This window comes from Cupressus sempervirens, chromosome 5, assembly GCF_028749045.1.
Source record: "Cupressus sempervirens isolate cs-2001-9-10 chromosome 5, ASM2874904v1, whole genome shotgun sequence".
Classification (NCBI taxonomy): domain Eukaryota; kingdom Viridiplantae; phylum Streptophyta; class Pinopsida; order Cupressales; family Cupressaceae; genus Cupressus; species Cupressus sempervirens.
Window position 1 is genome coordinate 313,272,983 of NC_143122.1, and position 20,021 is coordinate 313,293,003.

A 20,021-nucleotide genomic window follows, 5' to 3' on the forward strand; every position below is an offset into this window, starting at 1 on the left:
CATATAATAGAATTCATTTAAAGAGGTTTTATACCTAAATTAGTTGAATGTGTGTTAAAGTATTAGATGAGAAAGAATCGACAATTTATACAGTTTTATAGTGATCCTGAAAAATAATTAGACATATTATATAGTGATCCTAAGAAAAATTCAAAAACAACATATAGTGATCCTTTGTAAAATGCAAAAACATTCAAATAAAATCCTTTAAAAAAAAGGAAAAAAAAAACACTTGAAAAACTTAACATGAAGAAAGAATTGCAAACAATGAGAAATGATCTTGAAAAAAAACCATCTCCATATTGTTCTTGGAAAAAAAAGATGGAGTCTTAATAATATCAATATTATCTATTCAACATGAAATCTAGTTATTAAGTATCTGACTTCATTTTTTCCTTGCATTCTGATGATGGATCACAAAATTTTGATGTTAGAAAACTCATTCACAATCTAAACTAGAAGCTATTGGTTCAAAGTTCTAATAAATTGTGAAAATTTGATAAAACTTATTCATCTTTCATGTCAAAAAAATATTTGAGACATATGAGACTATTTAATCAAATTATCCTTAGATTTCATATAAAGTTGGTGTCCATCATAAGTGTATCCATCATGATTGGATGACCACATATACCTCAACCAGTTTTATATTGAATTGATGGTGAGGTTGATTTCTTGACAAGATATATCTCAATAACATACAAACAATAGTTGTCTTCTAACATGAATTTAAGTTGATCCTCATTCCAATACTATGAATTGGAGTTGGATATAGGCCATTTAGTGTATCAAGAACAACAATCAGTACTTCTCAACACTACCAAATTGGTCCATCGATGTTTTTTAACACTTATTAGATAGCCTATTTTTTTATAAATTATAGAATGACATTTCAAACAACAACAACTCATTATAGTATGGGCATGATAGTTAACTTAATTGCATAATAAAAAGCATTTTCTATCAATCATTTCTCTCAACATCCACACACAAAAAATGAAAACACATAAACATAAAACATGATGGAGATAACAGAAATTATCATTGCATTTTTTTTTTTTATCAAGAGAATTTATTACAAATAGAAGCGTGCAACAAGTATCAATGCTCATTATTCTCTAATGTAGGAGGCAGGCTATCTTGGTCTTAGGCAGTGGGTGCATCATCATGTGTAACTCCTATTGTCTAAGCTTCTCTTCCTCTATTTATATTCCTTGGTAGTCATGTTCCAATACCACTAAATTGTATATTCATCTATTGTGTCATTCCTCTCTTTGAGAATGTCACTTACCTCTAATCTATTGGAACTTCTTGATGGTACAATCACATATACTAAGAAACCTCTTGACCAACTCTAGATGACACTCTCATGATGGAAAAAGTTTCACATAACAATTTGGACGCCCCTAGGAGATTCATTGCCCATCACATAGTATCTCACTCACCTTTACTAGAAATTCCCATCAATCTATATCTATTGTTACCTCTTCTAATTTCTTCTTAAGACCATTTCAATCTCACATAAAGGAATTCAACCCCTACTAGAATAAAATTTATCTCTACCATTTATTGCTTCAAAGCCTCAAGTTGGGTTAGCAAAAAGAAATATGTTGACTAAGAGCTATTTTCCTTGGCTCAATGTACCACTACCAATCCATGTAGATGATTTTCTTTTGTTTGGGCGCTATTTTCTTAGAATTTAATTATAATACCTTGCAAACAAGTAATCTCTCTTTCAACATCTCCAGTGTGTTCTCTATCTCTATTGCAAGAAACTCCTATATCTTAGCTCACTCTGCAACCACTACATCATGGCCATTTTGTAGAAAGTATCATACAACTAAGAAGATTATACTACAATATCTTTCTCTAATACTTGGTATAGTACCATTGAAACTCTTCTTGAAACTTAGTATTTTGGTTTTCTTTGTCTAGAAAGAGCAAAGAAGACCAGTTAGTTTTCTCCCCTTAGAGATGCATATAAAAGAATCCTTTGCATAGCATGGGTAATACCTTGTCCAAGTATCCATGGACAACTACCACATTTATGAATGGCTCATCCACCATACTATTGATAATGTCTTCTTCCCACTTTGTTCCAACAACCTAACTCTCTAACATATAGGGGTACATATTTGCAACCAAATTTTGTGGCATCTTCCTCTGAGATGTCATTTCTACACCATGATGATCTTGATTTGAAAATCATTTTGCACTCTTCGAGGTTAATCATAATAAATCTTTAGAAGGTGTATCAACATGAGAATGCAATCTAGCAGATTAATTATTGAGGTGAATTACCTTGAATTCCCTCACTAACACACAGAGCATCTCTCCTTAGCACAACATGTTGTAGCTACAATAGACATATATCTCCCCACATCTTATTCAATAGATCTATATCTTCCCACGTCTTATTCTAAGTTTTTGTCTCATACATCTTCCATCAACATGAGCATCACCATCATCTTCACCAATCCCTCTTCTTCTCATTTCACTCATCACCTCTTCCTATTGAGGATCCCTCTCTATTTGATTTCCTTTCTAGTATACTCATCACATTTTCTCTTTTGATTTTTCCATAGTTCCATCACTTTCTAAATCTCGTGTGGTTTGTCTTACACATGTTTTATCCTTCTTAGATCTCTATGACTCTTTATAACTCTCATGATTGAACCTTGGATCCTTAATTTTTTTGAAACATTATAGGCACACTACTATTGCCAATCAAAACATGTCATATCTTAAGAGTCATTGTATACAATTGTCAAATCAAGTTGGGGGTAGTTATGGAATTGATAAGCTCATCAAACTACAACAAATTTGATTGATTTAGCACATCAAACAAAAAACAATTGCAATATGACACACAACTTTGATCTATCTCAAAAATCATAAATGAAAACATACATGAACATGACACATTTTTTATCCTCAAATTAAAAAAATGGAAATATTTTATAGGACTAAAATATCAAACAATGTTCCAAATGATGAAATCTTGTGACATTATAGATCAAAAGGTCAAAACTAAGTGGTATTCAATTTAATTTGATTCATAATTGTAACAAATCATTAATGTCTAGGACTATATGAACAAGGATGAAAGCATGACATTTTATTTGTTTTCTATATGAAGTGATTGAGTCAAAAATCCTTAGATTTCATGTAGAACTTGTGTCCATTGTTAGTACCTCCATCATGATTGGATGCCCATTTGTACCTTAACCATTTTTTATATGGAATTGATGGTAAGGTCATTTCTTTGGAATATGGATGAAGGGTGCTCCCCTTAATACCACAACAAACAACACAAATTAAAAGAAAAAGATATGGGCTTCTTATTATTGCCACAAATGCGGAATTACAATATTACAATATGCAAACCCACATGGGTGCCTTCCTTGCAACAAACTACAAGGCAAAGTTGTGACTATCACCCAAAACTACCGAAGACAACGAATGGGCCTTCCTTATATATGCACTTTTAACTGCTCAAGAAGCTTCTAAAACTAATCCCTAACCCTTGAGTCCAACCAACCTCATATTATATCATTTCATTACACTTTATTACATAAGATCAACTCAAGAAAAACTATAAATTACAATTTCAGAAGGGTCCATTTCTGAAGACCATAACTAGCAAACCATTGACCCGATGGGCTATTATAATCCCATTCCAAAATTCGTGGATAAGGATCTATATTTTTTGATTGGGCAAGTGTCCATTAGTCAAGGCTTTGCCTCATTTTGGATCCATTTAGACATTCATTGTTGGACCTAAAAATTTGGATAGCCAAAATTCATACCAAAAAGTTGAAATAATTACACCATATGATATGATAATAAAACTCAACCGTCAGGCTAATATGTCTATGATGAACATCCACATATGAGATTAGAACAATCTAAGAACATAATACCAACTTACTAAAATTAGAAAGCTCCCACAAATAAAAACTTTGTACAGGAATAGGTAAGTGCACCAAGTTGGTGTGTAAAAAAGTGGACACCCATAAAAAAACTAAAAAATTCAATGACCCAATTGGGTTATTTAAAAGTAAAATATGGGCTAAGCTTGGTATCCAAACCTGGCCATTATACTTTGAAAAATCTAGTCAGGTTTTTTAAAGTATATATTTTTGTCTGTTGTCCACATTTGAGGGTATTTTAATATCCTCAAACAACAACAACAACAACATGGAGTGCGGAGGAGAAGGTCAAAACCCAATTGGGTTTGGGATAAAAATAAAAAATCTAATTACATTTCCATCCATGGAGCCCCAAAAATGAGGTAGGTCTTCATTCTATTCGTTGTTTATGTATTTTTCCATCAAATTTTGTAATGTGGTTTTGTAATTTATAAATTTTGTAATTTTTTTAATATAGAAGCATCAAGGAATCCAAGAAAGTGATGGAGAGATGAAAGACCACCTCCTACACAATCAAATCCACCAGTTGTTGTGACACAACCATAAAACACTCCACCCATTGTGACACAACCACAAAACCCTCCACCTATAATGACACAACCACAAAACCCTGCACCCATAGTGATACAAGCACAAAATGCTCCACTCAATGTTTTCATTTAACAAACACCACCTCCTATAAAACCTTCGCTCATACAATTGCATCATTTAACTACTACACAAGAGGACCTCATAAATTGCCTTGTAAAAAATAGTGCTAACATTACCTAATTGGTCAATAGGTTGTGGTCATCTACACTTTCTCACCACTCAACCCTAGCGAATACACTTGAACAAATGACACAAAATGCAAATGAGGTGTCTAGGGAGGTTACAAAATGGGGTACATGGAGGGATGGGTCTTGTGCATTTTATGCTAATGGGTTATCATATCAATAAGTGAAAGATAAAGACATAAAGAAAGGTACTATATATTCTCTTTTCACCAATCCTATATCTGACAACTCCCTATTACACACAACCAAAACTTTTCCTATTCATTGGTGCACTCATACTAGGATGCGATCATGTTTTTGGGATAGGTGGTATATGGTATGTGACCTACCACCATGTAATAATAATGAGGTGCCTCTATATTTTTTGAGAAATCTATATTGTGAGTTCATCCTTAGTGAGAAGCCAAATTACTTTGACATCCATCAGCTCTAGGGTAGAGGGAGAGGCTTTGCGCAAGTCAGACCTGGGGCTCATAGGGTGGTATGACAACATGAGAGGAGACATACAACATGGAAAACCATGCCTCATGTTGTGCTCCCATCAATTGTAAAGGAGTCTATTGATTTATAGACTCTTCATGCAGCTACATAATTAACAAATGTTATCATTGAGCATGGCTCATAGTTAGGTGGTTTTCCTTCACCTATGGCACCTCAACCATCATTAGACACACCTTTAGGGCCATCACAGCATACGAAAACTCCATCATCATCACCTATGACACCTCGGTCACCATAGCCTATGATGGCTCCATCATCATCAACTACACCACCAGTGTCATCTCTACTTGTGTCACCTACACCACTAGTCTCATCCTCACTTGTGCCTCTTGCATCATCATCAAATGCGTCATTACAATCTTCAGAGCCCATTCAACATTTTTTTTTCTATCTGTCAGCACATGTGTGATGGGATGGATATGGAGGCATCTTAGAATAGAGTGTCATCTCATCCATGTGTATTTTGTGAGATTTCACACACATAGATGATTTGATGGCAATGGTGTTCTGTGGACAGGGGACATAGGTTTGTTTTTTTGAATTTTGACATGATATTATTTAATCACCTAAATATCATAAAAGTAAATAATAATAAAAATGTATAGATCACTCTAGATTGATATCATGTGAACAATATGCAATGCAAGGTGTAGCAAGTGGTATGAGAACAAGTGAGTCGACATATGTACACTTGGATACCAAAATAATTCTTTGTATCCAAGAATAGTAGTTGTGAGTTGTGAGTTGTGGATGTGGCAACAAATGTGTGTGGTGGTGAATGTGATGTAAGTGCGAGCTTACTCAGAAAGATTGAACCCAGATGGTGCAGCCAGTGGCGGACTGTATTACAGAGGTCCGACAACTATAATTTGTGGAAATTCTACTTTCATTTTTTTCTCTTTGAGGCCATCGAGGCAGGTGACTGGTTCATCAGGCCTACACTCAAGTACCTCTGAATATCCACAACTTGTCTTTATTCAATGGAGGTTTGAGAGAGTTTTGACTAACCGTCTGTCAAATAGTCGACAACAAGATTGTACATTTGGCGACAATCTTGTATGGCTCGACTTTTCTAAGAGTCACCGGACGTAGTCAGAATGAGTTGCCAAAGACGAGTTGCTTCGTCTATGCTCTTGTTTATAGCGGCTTCGCCCATATCTTTAGAATTTTCTTGTGTTGCTTTCAAATTTTCATACAGCCTGGACTTGCAAAATTTATGATCCGAAGCCAACCCGCAAGCAGATTCAACGCTAGTGGCTCCCTCACTCTTACAAAATGAAAGGAATATCAGCGCGATCATGAGAGCAAGCTGCTTAGGAGCCATTACAAGTTCAACCATGGAAAACCAGTTAAAACTGTATTGTGTGATTTAACATAGAGAGGGGTTGATAGTTATAGGGGTCGGAGATAGCATAAAGTCAAAGAGAGTCCCTATAGTAGGGGCCTCTTCACGTAGGACTATGGACCCATCCTTATCATATATCACTGAGATTAGGGAAGATATACGACTGAGCATCAAAGAAGAACCATCAAGCATAGGAAGAAATATGATAGTCTCATAAGACGTCCAACTCTAAGTGATGAATAAAAAACCACATTGATATGCAAATGATAATAAATTGAGGGAAAATCAAGAGTGGTTGATTATCTAGTCAGAAAGGAAAGATGCAGTACAAGTTATACTTCCTCAAATTGATGTTCATATAAAACAACAAGATACTTCATAAATTTGCTTTGAGAATGGAAATATTTAGTAGTCCAAGGACTAAATTTTGCACTTGACTCTGCTTTTGCAATCTACACGCAGTGCTATGGTAAACTTTGCTACAAAAACAAAATGGTATCTAACCATAGCAAAGGGAGTCCACTTGTTAAGTAAAGGAATATTTATTCTGAATTTTCAGCTTTGCAAAGTTGACACAGCTTTGGGATTTGCCAAATTTTTAATGAAATTCTATTTAAATCTCTTAAGTTGCTATAAACAAGAAATGAAGAAAATTGACAGGAATGTCAAAAGTCAGCTATTGTGTATTATCAGCCATAGGAGAAAGACAACACTCAAAACAATGAGTAGTTGATATGATAAAACAACGATTTATAGAGATGATGATATTCAGCTACCAACCAACTTCGTGCTACAATTGTAAATCTATATTGTGTTGAGAGTGTTGAGATTAAGTACTCCATTGTGTTGAATTGATAAAGAGGAGCATGGAATGATGGAATTTACAATGTTAAGAGGCATTTATGCAATGGAAACCAATCCAAAATGCCTTAGATCCAAGTAAAGACAAGGTCTGCAATCACTTGGAACTATCCCAATGTGATTTAGAATAGTGAGTATTCTATTCCCATTTGAATCGTCCTTATATGGGAGCAGAAAAGACGTACTCAAATTGTTTGACAAATCCTTACATGGAGGCATTTTCGGATTTGATGCATATGGACCTTCATTTTTCAAACTTATATTATTATTGTAGATAAGTATTTATTATCCTTGGGTATTGCATGTATCTACTCATTGTAATCTCTCTCTTACTTTGTATTTCTATAATTACTATAAAGAGTTATTTGCTTTGATCTTTTCCTTTGTCTCTAAGGATGTTCTTGCAAGAAAAGAAGATTGGTACATTAGGTATGCTACCAAATATTGTGCTGACTCAATCTTATGATAGTAGCTTCAAAGAAGCTATGATTTTGGATTCATTAATCATCTGACAATCAAGTTGGATAATTTGAGTCTCTTGAAGCAAATATCCTTGATGATTGACATTATGAGAGGGAGTTTGACAGTTCACTAGAGGCAACCTTGGAGAAAGAGAGGGAGTAGAAAATAAAATGCTTCAATCAAACTTTTGATGATATTGGTTCAGAAGGAGTAGACTTTGTTGATGGATTCAACACTAGTCAGAAACTATAATAGCTAAAAGACTATGATTCATGGGATAAAGTCTCATTTATGTAGGCTAGAAGGCTTTATGCTATCTAGATACCCATTGAACTAGGGAAGTATGACATGACCTGCTTCCAAGAGGTTATAAGAATGATAACAGATTCAGAGGAAGTTTGACACTTCATCAGAGAGAACTTTGTGCTAAGAGGTCAAAAAAGTTGATATCAAACTAAGAGGGAGAAACCTTATTCTTTGACATGTTTTATGGTCAGTGTTGTGACAACACCACATGACAGTATTCATGGAGACTTCATGCAAACCTTTGATGTCATATATGTATGAGCATGTCCCCTGTGTACATCATGAAGAAGTGATGACTTCTAAATGATTATCACTTGTATTAGGGGAAGTTGTTGTAAAGTGACATCCTTACAATAACTTGTAGCATGATTCATTTTTGTGAAAGTGTTTCATGTAAGGGCTTTATCTTGTAAATCAACAACTAGGTGGTTGATATCATTAATTTGATTATCTACAAGTTGTTTGTATAGATATATTTTTGGTACATGGTGTATATCATGCCCTGATATTTTGATAGGCCATTACCACATTGAGAGGGCTTTATCTTGTAAATCAACAACTAGGTGGTTGATATCATTAATTTGATTATCTACAAGTTGTTTGTATAGATATATTTTTGGTACATGGTGTATATCATGCCTTGATATTTTGATAGGCCATTACCACATTGAGTACTTGATGGATATCATTTAGTTGATGTTTTGATAGGTCATTACTCGGAGTATTTGGTGAATATAAATTGATTGATATTCTGATAGGTCAATGCTCATGTTACCAAATATGATAGCAAATAGTAATTGGTGAATATCATATGTTGATATTCTGATAGGCCAATACTTACATGATATCATATTCTAGAAATCTTCTGATCAAAGATTTCCTATATGTATTATTTTTGAAATATTACCTTTGGTGTAATATCTATGTGTTTTATCCTTCATCATTAAGAGGGAGTGTTAATGTTATAATTCTGTTGGATAAATTATATTATATATATGGGATATATAATATATGACAAATATTATATATGGAATAATTAACTTATATTAAGAGTGATACATATATATATCTTGTTATAAAACTATTGAAGATATATATTACTTATGTTATAACTATAACTAATGTAAGTTAATATGTCAAAGGGACATGTCTCTTCAAGATACATGCCTCTTTATTTCCTATATATAATTGTTTGCATAGTAACTTGGAAAACACATAAAATTCCAGAAGTGCTATTACAAGTTACAAATCCTATTTCACTAACAAGTAATTTTGAAATAAATGAATCACAAATACTTTACAAATTTCCTCTAAGGGAGTATCCTAGATTTTACCAAAAAACATTAAGTTACATTAAGTTTGCACTTCATTAATCATTAATCCTTTAAAGGTACATGTGGTTGCATTTATTTCATCAATTTTTAAATGCATACAACATTATAAATTTCATTACTTATATTTAGTTTCATTTCATACTTCAAATCAATATTATTTAGATTTACATTTGTTTGCATATCTCATTTCATCACATTTGCAACACATTTAAATTCGTTATCATTAGTTTTCATTAAGTGGATAATTAATTTCCATATCATGAATATTGCATTACATTATATTTGATTATGAGTCATTTCATATCATTTTTCATCCATCATAATGGCATCTCACAATAACTAGAATTGTTTCAAATCAATAGAATTGTAAGAATCATATATAGATAATTAATTTCATCATGTATTCTAAAGTAATTTGCATCCATAAAAGAATAACCAATTTTCATATCTCAATATCAAATATATTTTCTATATCCATATGACACATCATTTTTGCATTTCTAAATCAAAGCATCACATAAGCATATAGATAAGACAGATCAATCATATAGAGTTGTATATCATAAAAATGTAAACTCTATAATACTATGACATCAAATAACCATTAATAATTCAAAATCAAAATAATAATCCTTGAGAAAGATGAATTAAATATCATACATCAATGGTACATCAAAAGCATAGTGATACATCCATGGTACATCGCAAGAATCTAGAAAATATCATCCTTGTGTCCCATCATCATGGGTGCCAAACCCATCTCTTTATCTTTGATTTGGAGGTTCTTGATCAATAGAGGAACTTGATCCATCACTTATCTTCTATACATATGGTATAGATGACAACTTCTAACTCGTGGAAGATCCAACTATGGTAGGAGTTGTTGGATGCCTGACTATCATCAATGTCTACATCATAGTGCCAAACTTCTATAACTATGACCCTATTTACAATACCCTAGCCTCTAAGGTTTTATTTGTGTCTCTAAATGAGGAATCAAACTTGAATCTTGAATAGGAACCTACACTAGAGGTAGACCTTGCATAGGATATTGTTGAACTAGAGATTTCTTTACAAGAGGCTATGATTTGTGAATATGGACATGACTAGGCAGCCCTTGAATCCATTGTTTTATTCTCCTCTCATGAAATTCCTCATCCCCCTACCTCACTCTTTGTTGGCCCACAACCTTTCATCAAAATCATTAGGGCCTGCTACACTACTGCTACAAGGAATAGTCATTACAAATATCAAAATGCTTAAGATAGAACCTATACCAGGTCTAAAGTTGTTTTAGTGCATCCTTGAACAACCTTAAGAATGGACCCTATTGCTAATGGTATTTGTTAGAGTAATAACGTATTTTATTATTAATTAAATCATATTGATTTAATTATTAACTTAATATCTCTAGTTTACTTAAGCTAAAATTTGGGCATATAATAATTATTTCTTTTATTAATTATTATCATGCAACCTAGGTTAGTTACATGTTAGGGTTTCAATCTCCTTTTGTAAGGATTGATCTCTTTGTAATTTATTGATTCATTTTTTATAATAGCAATTTCTTTTTTTTGCTCATCAAGAATGTCTCATATATGGATCTGGGAATTCCAATCTCCATAGCTTTTGCTTCTCTCTTTTTGTGATGGGTGTTTACATGTAGGTGATTCTTAGGAGCTATGGGGTTGATCTTTCATCAACTTCAACATGGATTAGTGCTCCAGATCTTCATGCCCTCGTCTTGTTTATGAGAGGTCTAGCTTGGCTTGCAGATCTTTTCTTTTTATTTTAGAGGGTTTCATTTTTTAGAGTTATTTTGTATTGAATCTGGGGGAGTCACTAATTTTTAGGTCACTTTGAGCCCAAATGGACATCACCATTGAACTCAAAGTGCCCCAAAACCCCTATTTTTATTTAAAATTTATCCAATTTGGACATAGTTGGAATTTGATGAAAAAATATATTGCTCCAAGATTTGGCATGTTTCCTAAGGTGATGAATTTGTGATTTTCAATACGAAAATCAAGATTTTTTGGCATGCAAAGCAATATTTTTGGCACATAAATTGAGATTTTTGGCACGTAAAAATAGATTCTTTTGTATGCAAATCAAGATTTTTGGCATGTGAATTGAAATTTTTTGTACACAAATCAAGACACTTTTGTTACAAAAAAATGACATGCTTCTCGAGGTAATTTTTGGCCTTGGTGGGCACTCTTTTCAAGGTATTTTGTCACGAATATAAAGGCAATAATTTTTTTTCCCTTCTAGCATTTTTTTGACCTACATGTGGTTTTTTGGCCATAACTTGCTCATTCAGACTCTGTTTTTCACAAATGTGATAATGCTAGAAAGTTGATTCTGAGCTCGTTGTGATAGTGCAATTTATTTGAACTTTAGATTGTTTTTGGTTGTTGGTTTATGTAGTCAAAGTTAGAGGTTCTATTTTGTGCTCTGGGAGACATATTTTGAGACATTCTAGTTTCTAGACTCTACTCCAGGGACATCCCATTCATTTTTTCAATATTCTTTTACATTCTAGTGGATATCTTTGTTGTTTTAGGTCTAGGGATCAATTATGCTTTTTTATATTATTTTTCATGCATTGTACTATCTTTTGTATTAGCTTTATGTTTCTTTTGATCTTTGCTAACATCCTTTTGTAGTATTTTTGCAAACACACTAAGATGAAGTGCCACTCTATTGCATTTCAGGATCTTGTACATCTTTGTGTTTAATTTTACTCACACTAAATTAAAAAGTGCCTTGGGGAGTTTCATGTTGGTCATATTCACCATCTTTCTTTGTAAAGTGAGTGTTCCTTTCACGACATTAGCCTCATGATGTGTCGATGACACATGCCATCATAGGTGTCTGTGCTTCTTTTGCACTCTCGATATTACTAGTTCTTCTTTTTGTAGGAGATATTGCATTTAATTTCAATTTTCATGTCTTACCTCTTAGCATTATAGGGGGGTTATGTTGGTTCTATTTCTTTCTTCATTTGATGGAGTGAACTATGTATTCGATATTTGATCCTATGTACTAGGTGATTGCAATGGCAAGATACCTATGAATTTTGGTGAGATCGACCATTTACCATATAAACATTCTTTCATTTTTTTTTGGAAGCAATGAAGATAACTTCCATCTGTGATTGATCAGCTATTCAGACTTAGTCTTCTCGACCTACTCATAATCTAGACATTGGAGGTTCTTTAGATCAACAATTTGGCAGTGTTTGTTGCTTCATGCTTTAGTGATGTTCTTCATGACCATACTTTTGTTCCTATCTTCTAGAACATTCTTTCCATCTCTTTTTGGAGTATGGTTTTTCACATGTGGTTTTCTCTATTTCTCCTCTTTTCAAAGATTTGGTTGTTCTTGGGTACCTCATTAGGCCTTGTTGTTAGGATCCAATTCTTCTTTCAGTAGTAGTTTCTAGGTTTTTAGCTAATTCCTAAGTTTATCTTAAGGGGGGGTGTTAGAGTAATAAAATATTTTCTTATTAATTAAATCATATTGATTTAATTATTAAGTAACTTATAATCTCTAGTTTACTTAAGCTAAACTTTGGGCATAAAATAATTTATTCTTTTATTAATAATTGTCATGTAACCTAGGTTAGTTACTTGTTAGGGTTTTGATCTCCTTTTATAAGGATTGATCTCTTTGTAATTTATTGATTCACTTTTGATAATAGCAATTTCTCTTTTTTTCTCATCAAGAATGCCTCATCTATGAACAATATCACTACTAGGTAGGACCTTGTCTATGAACTAATCCTCTATATGATGGGGCTAGAGGGATATCCACTCTCTATGGCCTTTCTATTGTTCTACCTCATGTAGGAGAAAGATGTCTACCCCTGCATCCATCACCCTAATGTCTATGATCTTTTCCTCCACTCTTGAATTTTACAAAACAACCATGCTCATCATCATAATCATCACTTAACTCCTTGACAATGGAAGGAATAAACTCCACTAGATCTATCTAGCTAGGAAATTGATAATCTCTTAACCATTGCATTCACTCATGATCCATGCTTGCATTAACCACATCATCTCTAAGAGACCATCTCTATTGATTCTCTAACATATGAAGGGAAGAATTTCAAGCTAGGTCATACTCCATTGTGGGTGCCCATACTAACCTCTCTGCCTAAACTCAAGCATAATGAGCTACTCCCAGAGGCATCCCCTGTCTCTTCCCAAACTATCAAAATACTCTCATAAAATAAAATCTCTCAATCATGGATGGTATCTAACAAAGTAACCATTGATCCATAAATAAATAAACTATATCATCATCATCCTTGATCCACACCTCTATGTGTGTGTGTGTGTGTGTGTGTATGGTCTCCAAATGACCTCATCTACATTATCAATCATATGTATCCACTATTCAATCTTTCCTAGGAAAGCATGGAAAATGATACCATTATAGAAATAAATGTATGGAGATCCCTATGGTCTCTATCTTACTCCAATAGGCTATGTAATGGAAATGTTCTCCCATGTCCAAATCTATAAAATATTCACTTCTACTAATAAGGTTACACCTCAATTATAAATAACCTGATGCAATTTATAGTACAATAGAGAAAGTACACAACTTTCAAAGGTAAACATGTGTGGTCATGCAATCATATCTTGAATAATTTGGCCTCATCCTATGAAAAATACATGCCTTTGATGGTTGGATAGAAGAAAACCTCCAATAAAACTTGCTAATACTACCTACAAAGGCTCATAAGTCAACATATTCTCCCATTGAATGCATGCATCTCCAATGGTTGAATTTCTTAACAACTTTCTTCATATAGTCCCATATAATTCTTGATCATAATATACAAACTCACCCACTATGAATATCTATAGAATCTAATATATCTAATCAAGAGTCATAGTCATCTCTCCCTGAGGTAAGTGAAAGTTATTGTTTTCTGAGTGTTACTACTTGGCTACAACTATCAGTAAACCCCTATTCACTTAGATCCAAGGGATATCTAAAAGATATCCTAAATTACATCTATCTATTATTTGTCAATCTCTATTTGACAATTTCTTGATCAAATCAAATGGCCAGGGGTGTAAAACCACACACATATAGTCCACACCTCACTTTTCTTTCAAATGGAATCAATCATATCAGTAACATCAGCAAAAGTGGTTATCCTCAATCAATCTAAATTTCATTCAAATCAGCTACTCAACTATTATGATCCTGGCCTTTGTTTCTTAGGCTTCGGGCCTTTTTGTTTCTGGCCTTTTGAGGCAGCTTTTTTTCTGTCTTTTCTTCTTTAAGTTGTTTTCTGTTGTAAAACTTTGGGTTTCAAGATCCCTATAAAATCTGTTTTCCTAATAAAAAACTATTATGATCCAATTAGTTCTTCCTAACTCTAGATTTTGAAAAGTGGACAATTTATTGTTAGGCTTGCATAGATATAAAATAATAGTTACATGCAAATATAGCCAATATCACAAAGGAATAAATCACACATACATATAACACAAGACACAAAGATTTAAAATAGTTCACCCAATTCTAGGATGCATCCACCAAATAGAGAGTCCAATATTATTATCCAATAACTTCAAGTTGTTACAATTTTCAATATCCCTTATAACTCAATACAACTAAAAGAAGCTCATATATATTATTTTTTGAGAACCCTAATCCTAAGACAATATTACATGACTTATGCCATCTTAACAAGTTAACCCTAAACATACTTGATGAGCCAACCTAGGGAAATGGTTGACAAGTTAACCTAAAAATGCTTCACAATTAACCCAAAAAATGTACAATGCTTATGAATAGTGTACAATACTTTCCTAATCAGCCACCACATACCAATAATCTCCCACTTGGAGATTAATCTTGTAGCCACACTACAACCTTTAAATCTCCCACTGGATTGATGCTCCTTAGACCTTACTATTCTTTTTATTATTTTCAATCGTGGAGACCAACCAAAAATGAAGAGGATCTCAACTTCTCCCTCAACACTACCATTGTATACATATTCTTTGGTTTTTCATTTCTATGTATCTCTTCTATCTTTAATTGTCCATCATTCAAAACTAATCGAATGAAATGGTACCGAGTTGTATGTATATGTGTATTTGAATGTAAAACATAATTCTTTGCAAGATTAATGACACTAGGGTATAATTTAGTGGCTAATATTCGTAAACTGGCTAATTTGAGAATTTTTTGGCTAGTAATTTGGCTAATAATTTAAGATTTGATACAACCTAAATCGCCATAGTTTTATAAAATTTGGTTATAGAATATTTAAAATCGCTCAATAATTTATTTTATTCAAAAATTTAAACTCAAATATTTGCCACAATATTTGTTACATGAATAGATTTGAGTTACCTAAATATAATATATTATTGGAGAAATTAAATTGAACTGACCAATAATTATCATAATTATTAGTTACTTTAGGGATATATCACCAATATTTATTTTTCACTATTGATTTAAAGTATATGTAATGATTCTCATAATATTCCATAAAGTAAAAAAATGTTCTATTTTGATTTGTAATATTCCATGGTGATTAATGAACTTCCTATTATTATTGAGATTCATCAATATTTTATACAAAAAAAATTATGATTCAAAAATAATCGCCAATATTAATCATATTTAGAATAAAAAATTGAGAGATTCGCCAATAGAAATAATTTTGTTTTTTTAAGATAATGAGAGAGTCGCCAATATTTTATTTCTTTATTTGGAGGTGGCTTTCTTAAAGTTTACATTGAATGACACTCTAGCTATCTATATGAAAATAATTTTTTATCTGTGAGTGACCCAACTCTTTCATGAAAAATTGACACCATATCATCTCCTTAGATGCCTCTATAGAAAGAACCTACTTTTCCTTTGTAGTGGATAAAACATTCACCTTATTTAATTGATAAATCCAACTCGTAAGAATCACCAACATTAAATAAATATATTTTAGTACTCCTTCTAGTATCTATATCTCCCACCAAATATGAGTCAACATAGCCTTGTAAATCAGTAATAGAGACCCCAAAATATAAACATTTACGAGATGTACCTCTCAAGTATTTGATAAGTCACGAGAATGCATTTCAGTGCTCATTCCAGGATGACTGATCTACCTGCTATTGAATCCCACAATATTTACAATACATGGTCTAGTACATACCATGACCTACATTAAACTACTTACTATTGAAACATTAGGTACCTTGGAAAATTTATCATCTTCTATTTGTGTCTTTGGACACATCGCCTTAGTCAATTTCAAATGACTAGGAAAAGGTGTTTTGACAACTTTTGCATTTACCATATAAAATCTATTCAAAACCATTTCAACATAATCATCTTGAGGTAGAGTCAATTTTTGATCCCATTCTTCCTATCTCTGTAGATTTTCATACCGACAATTTATTTTTCTACCCAAAAATCCTTTATTGCAAAAGAATTTTCCAACTATTGGTTTAATTTCTTAATATAAGAATAACAAATACATTTGATTTTGCACAAACTTTAGAGGCTAAAACAACGCATTCCCAAAGAATGACTTTTCACTTCCCAATATTGACATGATAGGTATGAAAATGTATTATAAGATGCACTCCCTTATGTGTAGTTTCTCGAGCTACATTCAAATTAAAATTTCCCCTGAAGAACATGAGAAAATAGCTTTCACATATGCATGGAAAACATTATGTTGGAATGCCATACTATTTGGTCTAAAGAATGCCAAAGCTACCTATCAGAGAGCCATGAAAAATATTTTTCATGATGTGATGTATAAATCTATGGAAGATTATGTGGATGACACATTAACCAAATATAAGAAGAGAATCAACTACCTTGACGACTTGGGATTAATTTTAGATTGCATAGAACAATTCAAGTTAATCCTAAAAAATGTGCTTTTGTTGTCACCTCAAGAAAACTACTTGAGTATATCATATATGCAAAAGCCATCAAGGTGGACCCCGAGAAAGTCCAAGAAATAATGGAAATGCCACCTTCTTGGAACATTGGTCAAATGAGATGTCTACAAGGATGTTTACAATCTACATGGAGATTCATTTATCAACTTGTTGAAAGAGTGTAACCCTTAAACAAGACTCTTCATAAGGGTGTTAAGTGTATTAGGGATAAAGACTATAAGAAAATCCTTAATCAAATCAAATAGTATATGGAAAATCCACTAATTTTGATGCCTCATATTCTAGAAAAGCCTCTCATATTATACATTTCAGCAACAACTACTTTCGTAGGGGAAATATTGTCTTAGCAAGATGAATGCACAATGGAAAGAACTATATATTACATAAGTAGAACATTAGTTCCCTATGGGATCAATTATAATACTATTGAGAAAGCTTGCTTGTAGTATTATTTGAATCTCAAAAATTGGACATTATATGTTGGCACATGCCACACAACTGGTAGAAAAGATTGATCCATTGTAGTATCTTCTTAGCAAATCTACTCTTACTAGTTGACTTGCTAAATGGATGATGATTCTTTTGGAATTTGGCATTGAGTATGTTGACTGCAAAGATATCAAAGGCTAAGCAATCATTGATCAACTGGCTAAATTTCCTTTATAAGATGAAGCACCTATGCCAATAGATTAACCAAATTCATCCATAATTTATGTTATTGAGAATACCTAGAAGATTTTCTTTAATAGATACTATACATAGAATTATTTAGCTATGAGAGTTTTATTTGTCACATCTCAGGTATACATTATTCCAAAGGATTACAAGCCATTGTTTCCTTACACTATCCAAATACCTTCTTCATTTTCTCCAACACAATTTTTCATACATTCATCTTTCGATGCTTAGGCTTGGATGATTGCAAACCAAGGGATTCATAATCTAGGTTAGGCAATTCAATTTCAAGTGGAACATCTTTAGAATGAGATTTGATGTTCATGACTAGAGCCTTGAAAGTTTATTTTAGAGTGTCCAATTCTACAAAAAGATCCATAGAAATGGGGGGAGGCTTTGAATTAAGGGTGGGGACATTAGACTATGGGAGACCATTACTAGTTTCTACCTTATTGTTTGGTGTTTATTTTTTTATTTTTCTTGGTTGTTTATATTTTTATTCTTCTTATTATTCAAAGTTTTTGATGTAGTTCTTTCTTTTGGTGATTTTGTGCATTTTTTCTTTTCTCTTAGTGGTATTGTACTTTCTTTTTTCTTTTCCTTTATTTCCTTTTTTATTAGCTTCATGGCGTGACCCTATCTCTCTCCTCTGGTCATTTTATTTCTCCCTTCATAGGCTATTCTGCATATTTATCTTATATCCTTCTCTTATCGTGATGATGGATCATAAAGTGTGATCTAAAATGTTAATTCCAAAAAAACATGCACAATCAAATTCATAAACATAAAATTATCATTTTCTCCTTGCTGACCTAGCCAGTTAGGATTCTTAGGGTAGGCTTGATCTTTCATTAGGAGAGACATGATACATTTTCCAAGCAAAGGTCAATTATTTATGATGTGGTCTTATTTCCTACATAGGAAGCATGCATTTAGCCCACCCAAGATAGAGATAGGGAAAACATGATTATGACTCTGAATAAGGAATGCTACTTTATTGGGAATGTCTTTACCCAAGTCAATCACAATGAGAGTTCTCACATAAGTTTGAGAGAAAAGAGTAGATGATTTGTCTATTCTTATAACTTTTCCAAGGGGTCCAAAGGCTTATGGAATGAGATTACAAAGGAAAGGAGAAAGATTGTTGATGGTGATCCATCAAGGAGAAGATAGGGTCAGGCCAAGATTTTTGTGTGTATAGCTTTCGAGGACCACGAGATTACTCTAAAGTTGAAGTTACCAATTTTCTAAAATTGCTTCTCCACAATATTCTTATGGGAATTAGAATCTTCAAAAAAGAGGATAACTGACATAGTGCAAGGTAGGAGAATCCCAAAAGGAGATAGCCCCCAGCAAATAACCACATAGTGGAAACACAACACAAATGCAAGATCTGATACCAAATCATAGCTCTTTATTTATAAAATAATTGTTTACATGTAATATGCCTAGTTGTAAGGCTTCAAAGTTAGGGTCAACTACAACAACAATTAAAAAAATAGTTCTACAAGATCCCTCAAGATCCAACTCAAATCCTATCCTAGCTAGCCCAAATCAATAACATAACATCAATTTGATAGAAACCTCCAAGATCTCAACTTCCGCTCAAAAGCCACCAAGCAAAATCCTTGTTTCTAAACTGTAGCCACTAGCTCCTCAGTCCAAACTTGCAACTCTACCACAATCCTATTGTAAACTTTCTCATGTTCGGCACTCTATCCATAGACTTAGGAAAACTCGCCCTTTAGCTACTCTCCAGACTCTCTCCTCTGAAATGAATGAATCACTCTAGGAATGAATAACTAAAAGACTCCACAAGATCCCCTACTTATACCCAACTAAGCCACAAGTCGGCTCACAACAAACAT

At 33.0% G+C, this 20,021-nt stretch overlaps 1 pseudogene; it reads right to left on the reverse strand.

Moving 5' to 3' along the window:
• Window positions 1–6,281: 6,281 nt before the first annotated feature.
• Window positions 6,282–20,021, reverse strand: part of LOC149555896 (polyubiquitin pseudogene) — a 23,047-nt pseudogene continuing 9,307 nt past the window's right edge.